This window comes from Dipodomys ordii, unplaced genomic scaffold, assembly GCF_000151885.1.
Source record: "Dipodomys ordii isolate 6190 unplaced genomic scaffold, Dord_2.0 Scaffold16, whole genome shotgun sequence".
Taxonomy (NCBI): Eukaryota; Metazoa; Chordata; class Mammalia; order Rodentia; family Heteromyidae; genus Dipodomys; species Dipodomys ordii.
The window spans coordinates 1,779,447-1,795,682 of record NW_012267232.1 but is presented as its reverse complement, the minus strand read 5'-3'; the positions used below and the strand labels follow the sequence as shown (position 1 = coordinate 1,795,682).

The window sequence follows — 16,236 nt, the reverse complement described above, 5'->3', positions numbered from 1 at the left end:
AAAAAAAAAAAAAAAAACAAAGAAAAATGAAAGTAATAAAAACAAAACTCATCACTTTTTAATGTTTCATCACATTTGGTTATTTTGGATGGTAAAATTACTTATATCTATTTTATTCATAGGGAAAAATACTCTAATAATGTTACTGTGCATCTCTTCTGAACTCTGGATTCCGGGACATTATTTGGTAGCTTGAAGCAGTCATGGTAAGATATTTACACCACATAAATCAGCAAATACTATAACTACAGACTTAACAGATAACTGGCATATGAGTTTTTATATGCATAGGGATCACAAGAATGAAAAGCAAATGCCTAATAGCTCCATCTGATTTGGAAGCTTGATCTGCCCTTCTTCATCTGGGAGTGGGAAGTGGGGAAATACAGGAATTTTTTGAGTAAGAATAATTGTTTTTAGGGGAAATTAATGGGTCCAGAGGATAAATAGTAGACTGACTGGACAAGCTTTGCTTGAATTCTGCGTGTAGTGACATTCCAGTGTCCTTCCTTGTAAGTTACTCTTAACAATTTGATAAATTATAGGAAGGGGGTTCATACAATTTCTTTATTTCTGGAAGAAATTGATTTAGTCATATAAAGAAACTTGAAATACCATATACCTTTGTTTTGAGACTGCCTTTTTTTTTTTTAAGTTTACAGTATTCAGTATGTCAAAGGACCAGGTAACTGATGGACAGTTAGCTGTCTAGCTAAATGCATGAGAGGAAATGATCTAGGAATTTGGGCCATATTTCAAAGTTATAATCCTTCCCCCCCCCCTTTTTTTTTTTTGCCAGTCATGGAGCTTGAACTCTGGGCCCTCCCTCAGCTATTCAGCTCAAGGCTAGCACTCTACCACTTGAACCACAGCACCACTGCCGGTTTTTTCTGCTTATGTAGTGCTGAGGAATTGAACCCAGGGCCTCATGCATGCAAGGCAAGCAGTCTACCACTACTTGCCTTTAAATCCCTACTACTTCTGTTTGGGGAATGTTCCGTGATGCTTGCTTTAGTTACCATTCTGTATTCTAGGGTCTTCATGTATTTTCTTTCTTTTTTTTTTGCCAGTTGTGAGGGCTGAACTCTGGGCCTGGGTGCTGTCCCTCAGCTCTTCAGCTCAAGGCTAGCGCCCTACCACTTGAGCCACAGCGCCACTTCCGGCTTTTTCTACTTATGTGGTGCTGGGGAATTGAACCCAGGGCCTCATGCATGCCAGGCAAGCATTCTACCACTGAGCCAACCTCCCAGCCTCTCATTCATGTATTTTCTAGCTTCCAACAATTTCTGTCCAGTTTTCTTTGTCTTATTTGCTGGCACTTAAGATAATGTCTTTTAAAATAAAGTCTGTGTGAATGATAAACACAGACCTGTATGTTTACCATCTTGAAGTTCCAATACTGGGAATTGAACTCAGGGTCTGGGTGCTGTCCCTTAGCTTTTTCACTGAAGGCTGACACTCTACCACTTAAGCCACAGCTGTACTTCTGGCTTTTTTTTGAAGATTAATTGGAGATAAGAGTTTGTCCTGCCTGGGTTGGCTTTAAGCAGCATCAAATATCAGCCTCCTAAGTAGCTAGAATTATAGATGTGAGTCAACTGGTATTCAGAAGTCTAGAATAGACTTTCTAAATAGAAACAGATAAATAATGTCAACAACTTAAGAAGGTTCAAATAGGCTTGGCCAATCTCCAATTGATTTGTAAGTCAGGAAAAGATTTTACTCAGGGAAGGTAGTGTTTCATTTTCATAAAAAAAGAGTAACCATCTATAGATTTGAACCAGATGACCTGTGAGTTTGAGAATATGAGTTTTGCCCCTTTTTTGTAGTTTGTTTTGTTTTAATGTGTGGAATAACAAAGTGGCTTCAGTTTATGGACTTTGATCTTGAGGAGAAGTAGAATAATGATACGTTATTGTCCCAGATTCTTTAACAATTTAATTATCTATCAGTAGCTGGGTTTGATGGCATGGTCATTTGTTATATCTTGATCTCTAGTATGAGTTTTCTAGTTTGCTTGGGATTTGATGTAATTGGATTGGTGATCTATATTCTTTTTTTTTATTTTAATTTTTATTTTTTGTGAACATACTGTACAGAGGGGTTACAATTACATGGGCAAGATAATGTGTACATTTCTTATGGTGATCTATATTCTTAATTTCATAGGCTGCCTCATAGTCCACTAAATTATGTTTTCCTGTTTACCAATTGTTACCTATAAGGCCAGTGATGAAAGATTACAAGATGTCAATTTAAGCAGAAAAAAATTATCTGTAATCCTCCAGGAAAGGGGATTAGGATGGATTCATGGATTCCTCTTTTGAGAAATGCAGTTTTTCATCCTCCCTTCCCCCCCCCCCCCAAGTCTGAACTCATGGCCTTATATATGCTAAGACTATACATTCCATTATTCAGATTTCTAAACTACACCCCTACCTTTTATGTGTTGCCCTCTCCCCCACTCCACAGTCCTGGGGCTTGAACTTCAGGCTGGGCTCTGTCCTCAAGCCTCTCTACCTAGGCTTTGTGCTCTACCACTTGAGCCACAGTGCCACTTCTGACTTTTTCTGAGTAGTTTTTTGGATATAAGAGTCTCATGGACTTTTCTACCCAGGGTGGCTTAAATCGTGATCCTCAGATCTCAGTCTCCTGAGTAGCTGGGATTACAGGCACAAGCCACCGGTGCCAGACTATGTATATTTTTATAAAAGGATGTGTATATTTAAGACAATGACAGTTGTGACGAAAGGAAATGAATAGCTGACATTGGATGTGTGATAGGTGTTTTGGTTAAGCTTATGGTTCAAAGTTGACATGATTGTAATATTTCTAAAGACAGTGTACAGGAATAGCCAACTGCTAAATTTTATTAAATCATTTATACAAAATAGGCTTCTTTTTTACTCTTTATGTCTTCATGTTTTATTTTCAAGAGATTTGTTTGTTTTTCCCAGTTCATGTGGTGAGACCTAGTCTTGACTCTACAGAGGCAAATTGTTTTGTTTTTAGGCCTGTATAATTTCTAGTACTTAATTTAGGAAGAAGTAATCCAAGAAGAGATGTCATGAGGGTTGGGCCAAGTCTTCAATATAATTATTTGTTTAGGACTAATATCCCATGGTGTCTGCAACAGGATTTTTTTTTCTAAAATTTATTCATTTGGAAAATATGCCAAGAGCACATTGTTAAATCATTTTGGTTATTTAACAAATCATCTTAAGACATGACTGTGTCAGATTCATCTAAATCCCGAGATCACTGCACTTTTCATAATCCTCCCTCTTAAACCTGTACTTGGTTTAGTGGGCATTTGAATGGCAAGTCTATAAAGGAGGGTCCTTGTGGTCTGGGGAGAATTATAGTAGGTTTTTTTGGTGGTTTGTTTTTTCCCCGTCCTGGGACTTGAACTCAGGGCCTGGGTGCTGTCCCTGAGCTTTAGTGTTCAAGGCTAGCATTCTATTATTTCCAGCTCCTCTTCCAGCTCTTTTTGGTGCTTAATTGGAGATAACAGCCTCAAAGACTTTCAGCCCATGCTGACTTCAAACCATGATTCTCAGATCTCAGCCTCTTGAGTAGCTAGGATTACAGATGTGAGCCATTAGTGCTGGCATATGTTGTAAAAATGCCGACTTAGGCACTGACTTTGTGAAAGTGATAGTGATTGCCTGCTTTACCTAGATGGTAATTCAGTCAGCTGTAGAATGGTTGGGATTACTGATAGCTACTCTTGTCCTCTTGCTGTCTTGAAATGCAAAATGGTTAGGATGAGTTTTTGATCAAATTTAATCAACGTGTGCTTTTTTATCTGTCTACATTTCTTTTTTTTTTTTTAAAACAAACTTTAAGCCAGGCATGGTGGCATACATTTAAAATTCCAGTACTTGTGAGTCAGAAGTGGGATGATCATGAATTTGGGGAGAGGCCAGCCTAGACTACATAGGGAAGAACCTGTCGTAAGTGGGGAAATAAAGGTTTAAGTTGGGAAAATTTATCATTTTTAATGTATAGTCATAGTCTTTGTTAAAACTTTTGTAAAAACTGGGATGCTGTTGAGATGGCAGATGGCTGTGATAAAATAGGAACATGTTACCTCTAAAAAGAAACCAGTGTAGATTAAGTCATAATTAAAAATACCTATGATTCACTAAAATATTTTTCTTGGATTAACTGTTAATGTTATGATAGTTCTCTTTTTATTCATCTTTTGACAAAACTAAAATATTTTTCTTGGATTAACTGTTAATGTTATGATAGTTCTCTTTTTATTCATCTTTTGACAAAACTAAAGAATAAAAAATAGACAAAGGTAATGACCAAGAGTTTCTTTGAAATTTCTTCAGAGATCTTCAGAATGTGAACTGCAAATAATCTTAAAAATAAGACAGCTACTTACATAAGCAAAACTGATTAAGGACTTTTTGCTTTCTCTTCAATAGAGGCTGGATATGTGGCTAAAGAGGAAGAGGGCTTAGAAAGTTTCAAAGCCTTGGAGTTCAAATTCCCAGTAGTCTTCCCCTCTCCCAAAGGATTATATTTAACAGAAATAACCATCCCTTACCACCAGTGTTTTCCTTATTTAACAGTCCATATGAACTTTGAACTTTGTACCAGGCTTCTTTCACTTTGCATGATGTTTTTGAGGTTCATGCATGTATCTTGTATCTGTGTTTCAATTTCTTCTTTTTAGTACTTTTTTTCCTATGTTGCTTTGACTTGCCTGGAACTTCTGGGCTCCAGAAATCCTCCTGCTTCAGCCTCCTGAGCAGCTATGACTGTAGCTGTTTCTGGTATGACTGAATAATTTCCACTGTGTATATATGCCATAATTTGTTTTATCTATTTATCTATTCATAGAAATCAAATTGTTTTCACCTTTTGGCTATTCCTGAAGAGTGTTACTATAAAATTTTGTCTGAGTGTTTGAGTTCTTTTGGATATCTACCTTGGAGGGAAATTGCTGAAGCATGCAATAATTCCTACATTTTCCCCCCAGTCCTGGGGCTTGAATTCTGGACCTAGGCGTTGTCCCTGAGCCTTTTTGTGCTCAAGATTAGTGCTCTACCACTTGAGCCACAGCACCACTTCTTTTTTTTTTTCTGAGTAGTTTATTGGAGATGAGTGTTGCATAGACTTTCCTGTCTGGGCTGGCTTGGAACTGGGATCCTCAAATCTCAGCCTCCTGAGTAGCTAAGATTACAGGTGTGAGCCATGTGCCACTGGTGCCTGGCTATGTGATAATTCTTTAATGTTAATTTTTAATGTTAATCTTGTGTCTTGTAAGGTTGATTATTATTAGACTAACTAATTTTTTTCTGTTGGTTCTAGAGCTGGAACTCAGAGCCTGTGTGCTTTCTTTGGTGTGTGTGTGTGTGTGCGCGCGTGTGCGCGTGCATGCGTGTGTGTGTGTGTGTGTGTATTTTATTTTGCTCAGGACTAGTGTTCTACCACTTGAGCCACCACTCTGTTTTTGACTTTTTGGTGTTTAATTGGAGATAAGAGTCTCATGGAATTTCGTGTCAGGGCTGGCTTTGAACCATTATCCTTAGATCTCAGGTCCCGACTAGCTAGATAACAAACATAAGATAGCAGTGACTGGTACATTTGTTTATATGTTTATTTAGGTTCTAGAGCTCAAAATCTTGAGTTTAGGGTCTGAGTAATATCCCTGAGCTTTTTTGTTTAAGGCTAGCACTCTACCACTTGAGTGACATCTCCATTTTTGGCTTTTTGGTGATTAAATGGAGATAGGAGTCTCACCCTTAACTGCCTGGGCTGGCTTTGAACTGTAGTCCTTAGATCTCAGCCTCCTAAGTAGCTGTTATTACAGGAGTGAGCCTCCAGCTCTAGGCTTAGTACCTTTATTTGTGGCTCTATATAGCATTTAAAAAATATTTTTCCACTGACTATCCTATTTTGTGTAAGTTTCTAGTAGATTCCTTTTGTTAAAGAATATTTCTCTTTTATTTGCTTAGAATTTTTATGAGGAATTTGTGCTGAGTGTCCCTCAAAGTTCATGTCATACATTTAGATGTCTTATAAAGCGGACCTTTTGAAGTGATGAGGGCTTGAACACTCTGTCCTCAATCTTGAATTGATACTGTTTTTGGTTGGCAGTGGTGATGATGTGACAGTTCTTTCATTATAGAAAAAGGAGAATAAGCAGGCACAGGAAAGCCGAGAAAGAGACTTCAAATGTGAAAAGATAGCTTTTATTAAGTGATTACACTCCTGAAGAGGTAAGGCACAGGCAATTTGGAAAAGTCCATCTGACAGAAATTTAGACTGAAGGAATGGCTCTAGTGATAGCTTGCCAGCCCAAGCAAGCAAGCCAGAAATGTATTTAGCAAAGCAAAAGAGAAAGATACATTCCAACAGACCAAATGTGGGGATTAAGAAGAACAACCCCTAGCCCTTGTATCATCAGGTATATTTATGATGGAAGCAAAGCAAAGGACAGTACACATTCAGACAAGAATTCAGATCCTTGGACAGAGGCACTGAGTTTTAACATTAAAATCATTTTTTGGTGAAAAGTTTGTTTAGAATAAGTGGTCTCGGGCTGGGAAGGTGGCTCAGTGGTAGAGCGCTTGCCTTGCATGCTTGAGGCCCTGGGTTCGATTCCTCAGCACCACATAAGAAAAAAGAAAAAAGAAAAAAGCCGGAAGTGGTGCTGTGGCTCAAGTGGTAGAGCGCTAGCCTTGAGCTGAAGAGCTGAGGGACAGCGCCCAGGCCCAGTGTTCAGGCCCCACGACCAAAAAAAAAAAAAAAGAATAAGTGGTCTCCTTTGTTTTGGACACTTAGTACACTTCTGCCATTTTTGGTTTTACTTTGTTTTGACATTATCATTTGGGCTTGGAGATACTGGATTTTGGTCCTATTTACTACCAGAGTCATTGTGACATAGATGTCTTTTCTTCTTGAGAATCCCTTTAGCAAAGGATGACTTTAACCAGATTCTCCTTTCAAGACAGGCTTTCTTCATAGTATTTTTCTTTTGTAAGCATTTCTGTGCTCAGAATTGCTTTTTCTGTATGTTAATTTTGTTGACCAAAAAGGGCACAGAAGGTTAAAAACTCAATATTTCATCATAGTGCATAACAAGCTAACCAAACTGGACATAGAGGATAAATTATAAGAACAAATCATTGCAGTTAATGTTTCTGTCATTTTCTTCAATCAGATTTCTATCTTCCAAGTAAGGCTGAGGTACATATAGTAAGTACATTGGCAAAAATTATGAGGCAAACAAGAATAGTGCCAAAGTTAACAGATACCCCAAATCAAAAAGCATCATATAGTAACCATTTATCAAATTAGAGCAGCAGGAGAAAATTACTTCTAAATCATAATCATTTTAGGACACAGTAGTTTTTTTTTATGTTTGCCAGATTCTCAAGATACAGTATTTTTAAAAATTTATTTTTTTATTATCTTTTAAATAGTTGTACAAAGAAGTTCCCATTCTACAAAACAGTATATGAGTACAAGGTGTCTGACAACATTGCCACCCATCTCTCTTAACCCATCCCTTCTCTCACTTTTTTTTTTTGAGATTAGGTGACTACATAAATTTCACATATTTCACAGTATTGTGGAATAGTGATACTTAGAGTCACAAACACATTTTAACTTTCACAAGGCAAATTGTCATTATCATGGGCTATACAGTTTGTGAATTGTATGAGTTTTGACAATACAAGTTATTTTTTCCACATCAGGTGATGTTTACATTTCTTTCCTTTTGCTTAGAAGATACAGTATTTTTTTAATACTGGGTGCAACTGTTCAACGAGGGGTTATAAGACCTTAGACAAAGAAAGGCTTGCATACTACTAGTCAAGTTTCTCATTATTAATATAGTACTTTGCTTAGTTTTCACTTTTTTTTTTAAGGGAAAGGGTGGTTTAATGTGCATGAATCAGTAAAGGTAATATATAATATAAACATAATGAAGGACAAAAAACATATGATCATCTCAACTGATGCAGAAAAGGCTGTTGACAATATTTAACATCCTTTTATGATAAAAAGCTTTGAAAAATTAGGAATAGAAGCAATCTCAGCAAAACAAATATTATACATGACAAATCTATAGTCAATATCATACTAATGGAGAAAACTGAATCATTTTCATAAAGTAAGGATATGACAAGAGTGCCTTACTCTTATTCAACATAGTACTGGAATTTCTAGCCAGAACAAGAAGGCAAGAGAAAGAATAAATAGACCTAAATAGGAAATGAAGCAGTCAATTATTTTTCTTTGCAGAGCATTTGATTATACATATAAAAGACTTTAAAGATTCTACCCAAAACTCCTAGACCTGGTAAACATGTTTGGCATCATACAACAAGCTATAAAATCAACATTCAAGTATCAGTAGCTTTTCTACATACCAATAATAAATAGGTGAGAAGGAAATATTGAAAAGACTTAGTTTTCACTTTTGATTCCCATACTTCACTTCTCACTTTCCCTCATCCATCCTGTCTCATGTTCCCCATTTTTGAATCCTTCATTTTAGGGGTTGCTGGAGAGTGAAAGTCTGACCACCTGCCTATATTATCATTATTTTGGATTTTGGGAATCAGTTCCTCAGAAAAGGTATATTCTGTTATCTTTCTCCTCTACTTCCACCCATTGAGGATGCCCTAAGAGGACATTATAGACTTGGTGGTTATAGGCAACAGAAATTGATTTGTTACAATCCTGAGGCTGAGAATTTCCAGATCAGGTCATTAGATTTGGAGTGAAAGCTTCCTTCCAAGTGCTTAGATGGTAATCTTCTTAAAAAGAAAAAGGGGGTAACCAATATTTGCCTTCTTTGGTTCCTAGCCAATTTTTCTTTGCAACCAAACTTGCACAGGGATCTTCTGGATTCCACTTCCCTACCCCAATCCCTGAGTCCTAGGGCTGGAACTTAGGGTCTGGATGCTGGCCTTGAGCTTTTTTTGACCAAGGCTAGCATTCTTGAGCCACAGCTCCACTTCTGGTTTATTTGGTAATTTAGTAGAGATAAGAGTCTCAGACTTTCCTGCTTTGGCTAGCTTTGAACTGAAATCCTTAGCTCTTATCCTTCTGAGTAGGTTTGGCTTATAAGCGTGATCCACCATTGCCCAGTTTTCTAATACACATGTTTTGCTTTGTTTTGTTTTTTGGTGGTGGTGGTACTAGGGTTTGAACTCAGGGTTTGAGTTTTGTGCTTGCCAGGCAGGTACTTCACCACTTGAGCCATACCTCCAACCCCTAATATGTTTCTAACCAGTCTGAAAAAACCTGTTTCCTCTGGAAAATCTGTAAATACTCAGTTCTGTGATGAAGTAGAGCTGTATATGTTAGAATACAGTCCAAAATATTTTCTTTGTTCTTCTTTCTCTCTTTGTATTTTCTTGTAAGATAAATAATTTTAAATCGTATTATTCATAGTCAAAAACATAGTCTTTTATGTTTATACACTCCATAATTGTTCTGCTGCTTCTCCCACCTCACTTTTTTGTTTCTTCTCCCCTTTATCCCTCCCCTACTTTTGTTTTTCCTTCTTGTTTTTCCCATCTCATGTCAATTAAAAAAAAAAAACTGTAGATATTTTGAATTTCCAGTGAAGTGGCAAATTATCTCTGTTCATAGGGTGTTTGTTGCCATGGTAACAATGCACCAGCTTATGGAAGCCGGGCAGGATGCAGGTCCATTGCTTTTAGAAGAATCTAAAGCCTAAAGCCTTTTTGCAGACTTCACAGTGTGGCTTGTTCAAGATGTATCTAAACATCCTTAGCTTATAACAAGGCACTGCTAACATATATTGCACTGAATAATTTCTGATCCAGTATAGTATTTTTGTAAATTTGAGAAATATGTGAACATTATCCAAAAAAGAGAAGCTTACTGAGCTCTTAAATATAGCTATGATTTTCTAGTTTTTTTTGTTATGTATATCGTGTAGTTAAATATGTGTGGAACTATAAAGAGCAAATAAACATAGTGAGTGGTCTGGCTATGACATCTGTCTTTCCATTGATTTCCAGAGTTGATTAAACTGATCAGGCTGTCTAGATGTATGTTTCCTTCTTCCTTCACCACTGCAAGTGTATCCCTTTCTAAGTTATGTGTTCCTTCTCCAATAGAGGAAGGCTGTTCTTTAGTCCAAGGTATGTGAGCAGCTGGGTTCCCCTAACTGGAAGCTCTAAATAAGTGTTCAAGAAGTATATAGTACAACTGGACATGTTGCTACATGCTTACAATTCAGGCACTTGGGTAGACCAAGGCAGGAGAATTTTGAGATTGTGGCCTGGCTAAGCTAGATTGTGAGACCCTGTAAGTTTCTGTCTGTCTGTCTTCTATCTCCCATCTATCTATATGGAGATACATAACCATTTCGATGCTAACGCCCATTCTGCATATTCTTTTGTGGATTTCCTTCTCTTGGTGTACTGAGGACTGAACTTAAGGCCTGGAGCTTGGCAAGCCTTTTCTACTTCAGCAGTATCTTCAGCCCTTCCTCCCGTTAAAGACAGGGTCTCTATTCCTGGCTGACATATCCTCCAATGGTTCAGTCTCCCAATTGCTGGTATTATGAACCAGTACACTTGGCTGTGTATGTCATTTTTAAAAGATACTCTGATACTTTTCTTTATTTGAACTGCTGCTGAAACCTTTGTTCGTGCATTGGCTTTCATTTTATCTTCATTAAACTAGGAGTTCTAATGCCTTGAAGTTAATCTGTAAGGTGGTGTTTTCCTAATGAATGAACTAAGAGTATCCTATTTGGCTTTCTTGGAGTGTTTAATACACATTTCTCTCACTGTACATTCCATTAACAGTAGAAATAATGAAAGTAATTGCTACTTTCCTTAAGTGTTACCTAAAACATTGAAAGTTTTGTTTTGTTTTTGGTGCTGGTACTAGGGCTTGAATTCACTGCTTAGATACTGTCCCTTAGCATTTATGCCAAGGCTGATGTTCCTGCTACTTGAGCCACCATTCCACTTTGCAGCTTTTTGGTAGTTAATTGGAGGTCACAGTCTTAAGGACTTTTGAGTAGCTCAGCTAAGTATGGATTTTTAAAGGGTCTCCTTGAGTGTGAAGCTAAGGTTGTTACCTCTTCATAAGATCCCAGGCAGTACAGGTTAGCTTCTATTTTGCTTCTCAGTAATGTTATTTGATAACCACTGAAAACAACTTTTAGGATAAAAAGCTTTCTTGGATTCTCTTTTACCTTGGAGGAAAGCATTGTTTCATACATGATACATATTGGTAAACTATTTTGCCAGTGCTTTTATAGTGAGAACTTGGTATACTCAAATTGTATAACCTAACAGTGTTATGTTTTGAATTTTAGTTTATCAGAAAATAATGATCTTTGTTGCAATGGCTACATTTGTGACTTGAAGTAAGTTTTATTTAGTGAGTTTTTCTTTTTCTGCATAATAGTTAAAGAACATTGTAAGCGGTACTAATTATGGTGACATGAGAACCACTACAGGGTAGATATTCTGGAAAAAGAGGGATTACCTCACACTGAACTTGCAGATGCAAATGCTTTTTGGAACAAAAAAGCAGGTCTTATGAGATGTTTGTGAGAAACAGTATTGTATATTTAAAACATTGCTTACAGCTCAAGTGCTATTATATTTAGAGGTGTGTGTGTGTGTGTGTGTGTGTGTGTGTGTGTGTGTGTGTGTGTGTGTGTGTGTGTGTGTGTGTGTGTGTGTGTGTCTGTCCTCATCTGTCTGTCTACTTGTATCCAATTGGCTGTTGGAAAAACAAGTTCCTTTCCCTGACTAGGGAGTAAGATCCTGTTTTGGGAGTGTGGAAAGGAAAATATTGCGTCATGAGACATAAATTCCAGCAGTTAGTTAACCATGATACCATTAACTCATTTGGTCTAATAGTCCTTTCCTTTAATAAGATTGGTAATAGGAAAGAAAGGGATAGTCTCACTAAAAATAGTTTGTGAGGGAATTTTGTATCATATCTCATTTCTTGCCTTTTACTTCCACCTTCTTGGCTTTGTTTCTTGGTGTGCTGTAATTTTGCTATTCTAGCACTGAATTAATATCAGCAGATTTTCCTTTATGATTTTGTCAGTTATTGAGGTACTAAGGGTATTGGGTGTGAACTGCACATACTTCAAGTAATTTAAAGCCAGAAAGTTAGGAGGGTTTTCTACTGAGTAATTATTAATGAAGTGTGTTTGGGCTCTGTCTTTGTCTATGTGTCTCTGTCTCTTTACCTACACAGAAAAAAACAAAACAAAACATGGTAAATAGGGCATAGTATAATTATGGTTTTTTTAAGATCAATATTTTAAACTTTTTCTTGGTGTTCTCTTATAGTTTGGGTGTGTAGAATCTGTTTATCATAAATTTTACTAGTGCTAATGCTGCTTTGGCTTTTTGTTGTTGTTGTTGTTTTGCTTTGTAACTATGTAAACATGACCTTAGACAGCTATGTGGGGAAATTTTATAGCCTTTCTCACTGGGACTTAGTGTCTGTGTACTTTAGTATTTAAAGGATATGTTTTGGGGCTTTGAAAGTGAGAGGGTAGTTGCTTACTCCCAGCTGAATGAATACCTTTATGTCTAGATTGTTCTGTCCTAGAAGTTATTAATAAAATGAATTTTTTGTTGTTTTTTTTTGGGTCGGTCGTGGGGCTTGAACTCTGGGCTTGGGTGTTGTCCCTCAGCTCTTCAGCTCAAGGCAAGTGCTCTACCGCTTGAGCCACAGTGCTACTTCTGGTTTTCTGGTGGTTTATTGGAGATAGGAGTCTCATGGTCTTTCCTGCCCAGGCTAGCTTTCAACCGTGATCCTCAGATTTCAGCCTCCTGAGTAGCTAGGATTACAGGTGTGAGCCACTGATGCTGGGCAAGAAAATTGTGTTTAGTTAGTATTAAATAACTATTGTGGAAGTTTGGTGAGTAGAATTTTCTTTAAAATTTCTAAAAAATAATATTGCATAGGCATGTTTTTAGGTAAGTAGAATGCTGGGGAAAAAAGCAGTTATTCAAGTCAAGTGGCTTTTCAATTGGCAGAAAATTAGTGATTGATCATGTCCTAGACAACATCTATCCTCTGTTTCTCTACCTCTAAAAACAGGGCCCAAGTAATCAGGAAATGAAAGGTATTCAAGTATTGATTAGTCAGATTGTCCACAGTCCTGTTTAAGTCCTTACCTTTGATGTTCATTCACCCTAAGGAATACTTGCCTTGTACAAGATACTGGACTGAGTGCTTTGTATAGAATACAGAAAAGAGTATCCGTCACTCCAGAGGTGAAGACAGGGTATCTAACAAGGGAAGAGGCACATATCTGGGAAGACCAGAGGTGAAGACAGGGTATCTAACCAGGGAAGAGGCACATATCTGGGAATTGAAAGGAGACACATCGAAACCACTGGGTACTATTGGCAGAATGTGCATTTTAGTTATCTCAGTAGTTGAGAAATTGAGGCAGTCTACCTAGAACATTTCAAAACAAAGCAAAACAATTTGAGTCTTTGAAAGAAATGGTGGCTGTGTTAACCACTGTTGTCTTACAAGTTTTTTTTCTTTTTGCTTTCTTATGTGTTTTATTTCCATTTCTTTTAATCATATTTTGAATTTACCTTCTAATTTACTTCCTGTTCAATTTTTTTTTTTTTTTGGATCGGTCATGGGGCTTGAACTCTGGGCCTGGACACTGTCCCTCAGCTCTTCAGCCCAAGGCTACTCAACCATTGAGGCATAGCACCACTTCCGGTTTTCTGGTGGTTTATTGGAGATAAGAATCTCACAGACTTTTCTACCCAGGCTGGCTTTGAACCATGATCCTCAGATCTCAGCCTCCTTAGTATCAGCTAGGATTTATATCTCTGCTTCTGAGTATCAGCTAGGATTTATAAGCGTGAGCTACCCGGTGCCCAGCTCTCCTGTTCAATTTTTACAGAGGACTGTAGAGTGAAGAACTTACGTTAAATGACCTTTGTCTGAACCAGGAAGGAGTGTGACTGTGTGAGATTGCCTAGAGCTTAGAGGGGAGGGATTTAGGATGAGTTTTTGCAGAGCTGCCCCACCCAGCATTCCTTACCTCACTCCAGTCCACAAGCTGCCCATTACTTTGTGTACATAATGAATGAACATTTTCAAGGCTTATTCATCCAATGTTTTACAAATGCTTCTCTGTACTTCTTTTTCTGAAAACCAGTAATTATGCAAGAATTTAGCTATATGCAGAAATAGTAGAATGGTAACTCCAACTTGGCAATCAAACAGCTTCACCTCACAGTCAGGTCTTTTTGATCTATATTTCTAGTCATTTCTTCCACATTTTGAAGGAAATCCTTTCTTCATACTATTTACTGTAAAAATATTTCAGAATGTATCTAAGAAATGATGGCTTCAAAATGTATACACAACCACATAAATGGTGTTTGTTGAATGACTTCTGTTCCCTTAAGTCTTTTTTTTTTTTTTTTTGTGCTGGTCCTAGTGCTTGAGCTCTGGGCCTGAGTGCTGTCCCTGGGCTCCTTTTGCTCAAGGCTAGCACTCTACCACTTGAGCCACACCACCACTGATGACTTTTTCTGTGATTAATTGGAGATAAGAATATCATGGAGGGGCTGGGAAGGTGGCTCAGTGGTAGAGCGCTTGCCTTGCATGCCTGAGGCCCTGGGTTCGATTCCTCAGCACCACATAAGCAAAAAAGCCGGAAGTGGCGCTGTGGCTCAAGTGGTAGAGTGCTAGCCTTGAGCTGAAGAGCTGAGGGACAGCGCCCAGGCTCAGAGTTCAGGCCCCATGACCAGCCCCCCCCCAAAAAAAAAAAAAAAGAATCTCATGGACTTTCCTGCCCCGGCTGGCTTCAAACCTGGATCTTCAGAGCTCAGCCTCCTGAGTAACTAGGATTATAGGCATGAGCCACTGGTGCCTAGCTGACCTAAAGTCCTTTTTAATATAGACTCTCCTTGTTTTTCTTGTTTTAAAGAATCTAGGGTTTTTTATTTTTAAAATCAGAACCTATTAGGAAGTAAAATTTAGAGTATTCGGTGGCTTTAACTGTATTTTGTTTGAATGAATATTCCCTATGACATTGATAGCAGTGATTAATAGTAAATGATTCGGTGTTGAGATTTTTGCAATATGAATCTATAAAGACTAGCTGGTTATTGTCAAATGACTTCAGACTCCATAGTTCATCTAGTGAGGAAGTTGTTTAGAATTACTTATTCTTAGTTATTTCCCAGCTAGAAATAATTCCAGTTTAGTTTTCATTTAAGTATATACTATGTACTTCTCTACTTGGTTAATACTGTAAATAGCTGCATTAAAGTCTGACTTAAGATTGTCTCCTGTTGCCTCCCATCCACTCCCCTCCTTAGTGCTGAGGATTAAACCCAGTAGACAGGTGCTCCACCACTTGAGCCATTCCTTTAGCCTTTATCGCTTTTTACCTATTCTGCCTTTTTATTTCACTCAGTGTAATGATCTTCAATTCCATCCAAGTCCTTTTTTGGTTTTTTCCTCCCAAGATAGGGCCTTGTATTTTTGCCTAGGGCTTCCCAACAGACAATGATCCTCATATACCTGGGATGACTAGTGCCTATCACCACACTTGGCTAATTGATTGAGATGCGTTCTCAAGGATGTTTTTGCTCAGGCTGTCTTGAACTGTGTGATCTTCCTGATCTCTGCCCTCTTAAGTAGAATATAGGCATTGAGCTATCATGTCCAATGTAATCATAGATTTTCTTATGTGTTTTATTGAGGCCTTGACAACTCTCTGGTTCACCATCTTAAGCTGGTTGCTTTAAATAAAATACTTAGGGAGGTGACTAGAGTTTAAAATGAAAGTATCCTCATAAACATTAGTAGAAAACTATGGAGAAGGTCCTAGAAGCTACCAAGTCGCAAAAATGCAGCAAGTATGAAGTAAAACTAAATGGACTAGAAAACTAATATTAATCTAGAAAACTAAATAATACTATATTCCCAGTTTCCCTTCTACAACAAACTTTGGGTAGAACTGGTTCAGTTTAGAAACCGAGGGCTTCAGTAAGTAATACCAAAACTAATGTGTGTCCTAATATTTTAGTACACACATATTTTAGACTCTGTCACTCCAATTCTAAATCAAGTCTGTAAATGATTTTTTAAATAAGCACATAAATTTCTGAGCAGGGCTACAAGCTGATGTAGCAGAACACTAGGCTGAAAGAAGTTCTTTCTTGGAAACTTAAAGCTATAGGAAATGATCCGTGAAGT

At 37.6% G+C, this 16,236-nt stretch overlaps 1 protein-coding gene across 2 annotated transcripts in view; it reads left to right on the top strand.

Moving 5' to 3' along the window:
• Window positions 1-126: 126 nt before the first annotated feature.
• The window catches only part of Fbxo34 (F-box protein 34), a 31,175-nt gene continuing 15,065 nt past the window's right edge, over window positions 127-16,236 (top strand). The window contains exon 1 of one of the 2 annotated variants that reach the window (XM_013012363.1): window positions 127-206. The gene's annotated coding sequence lies outside the window, so the exon portion shown is untranslated. Of the gene's footprint in view, window positions 207-4,715; window positions 4,791-16,236 lie in introns of those variants that run through there. The other variant, XM_013012364.1, reaches the window with a different exon arrangement.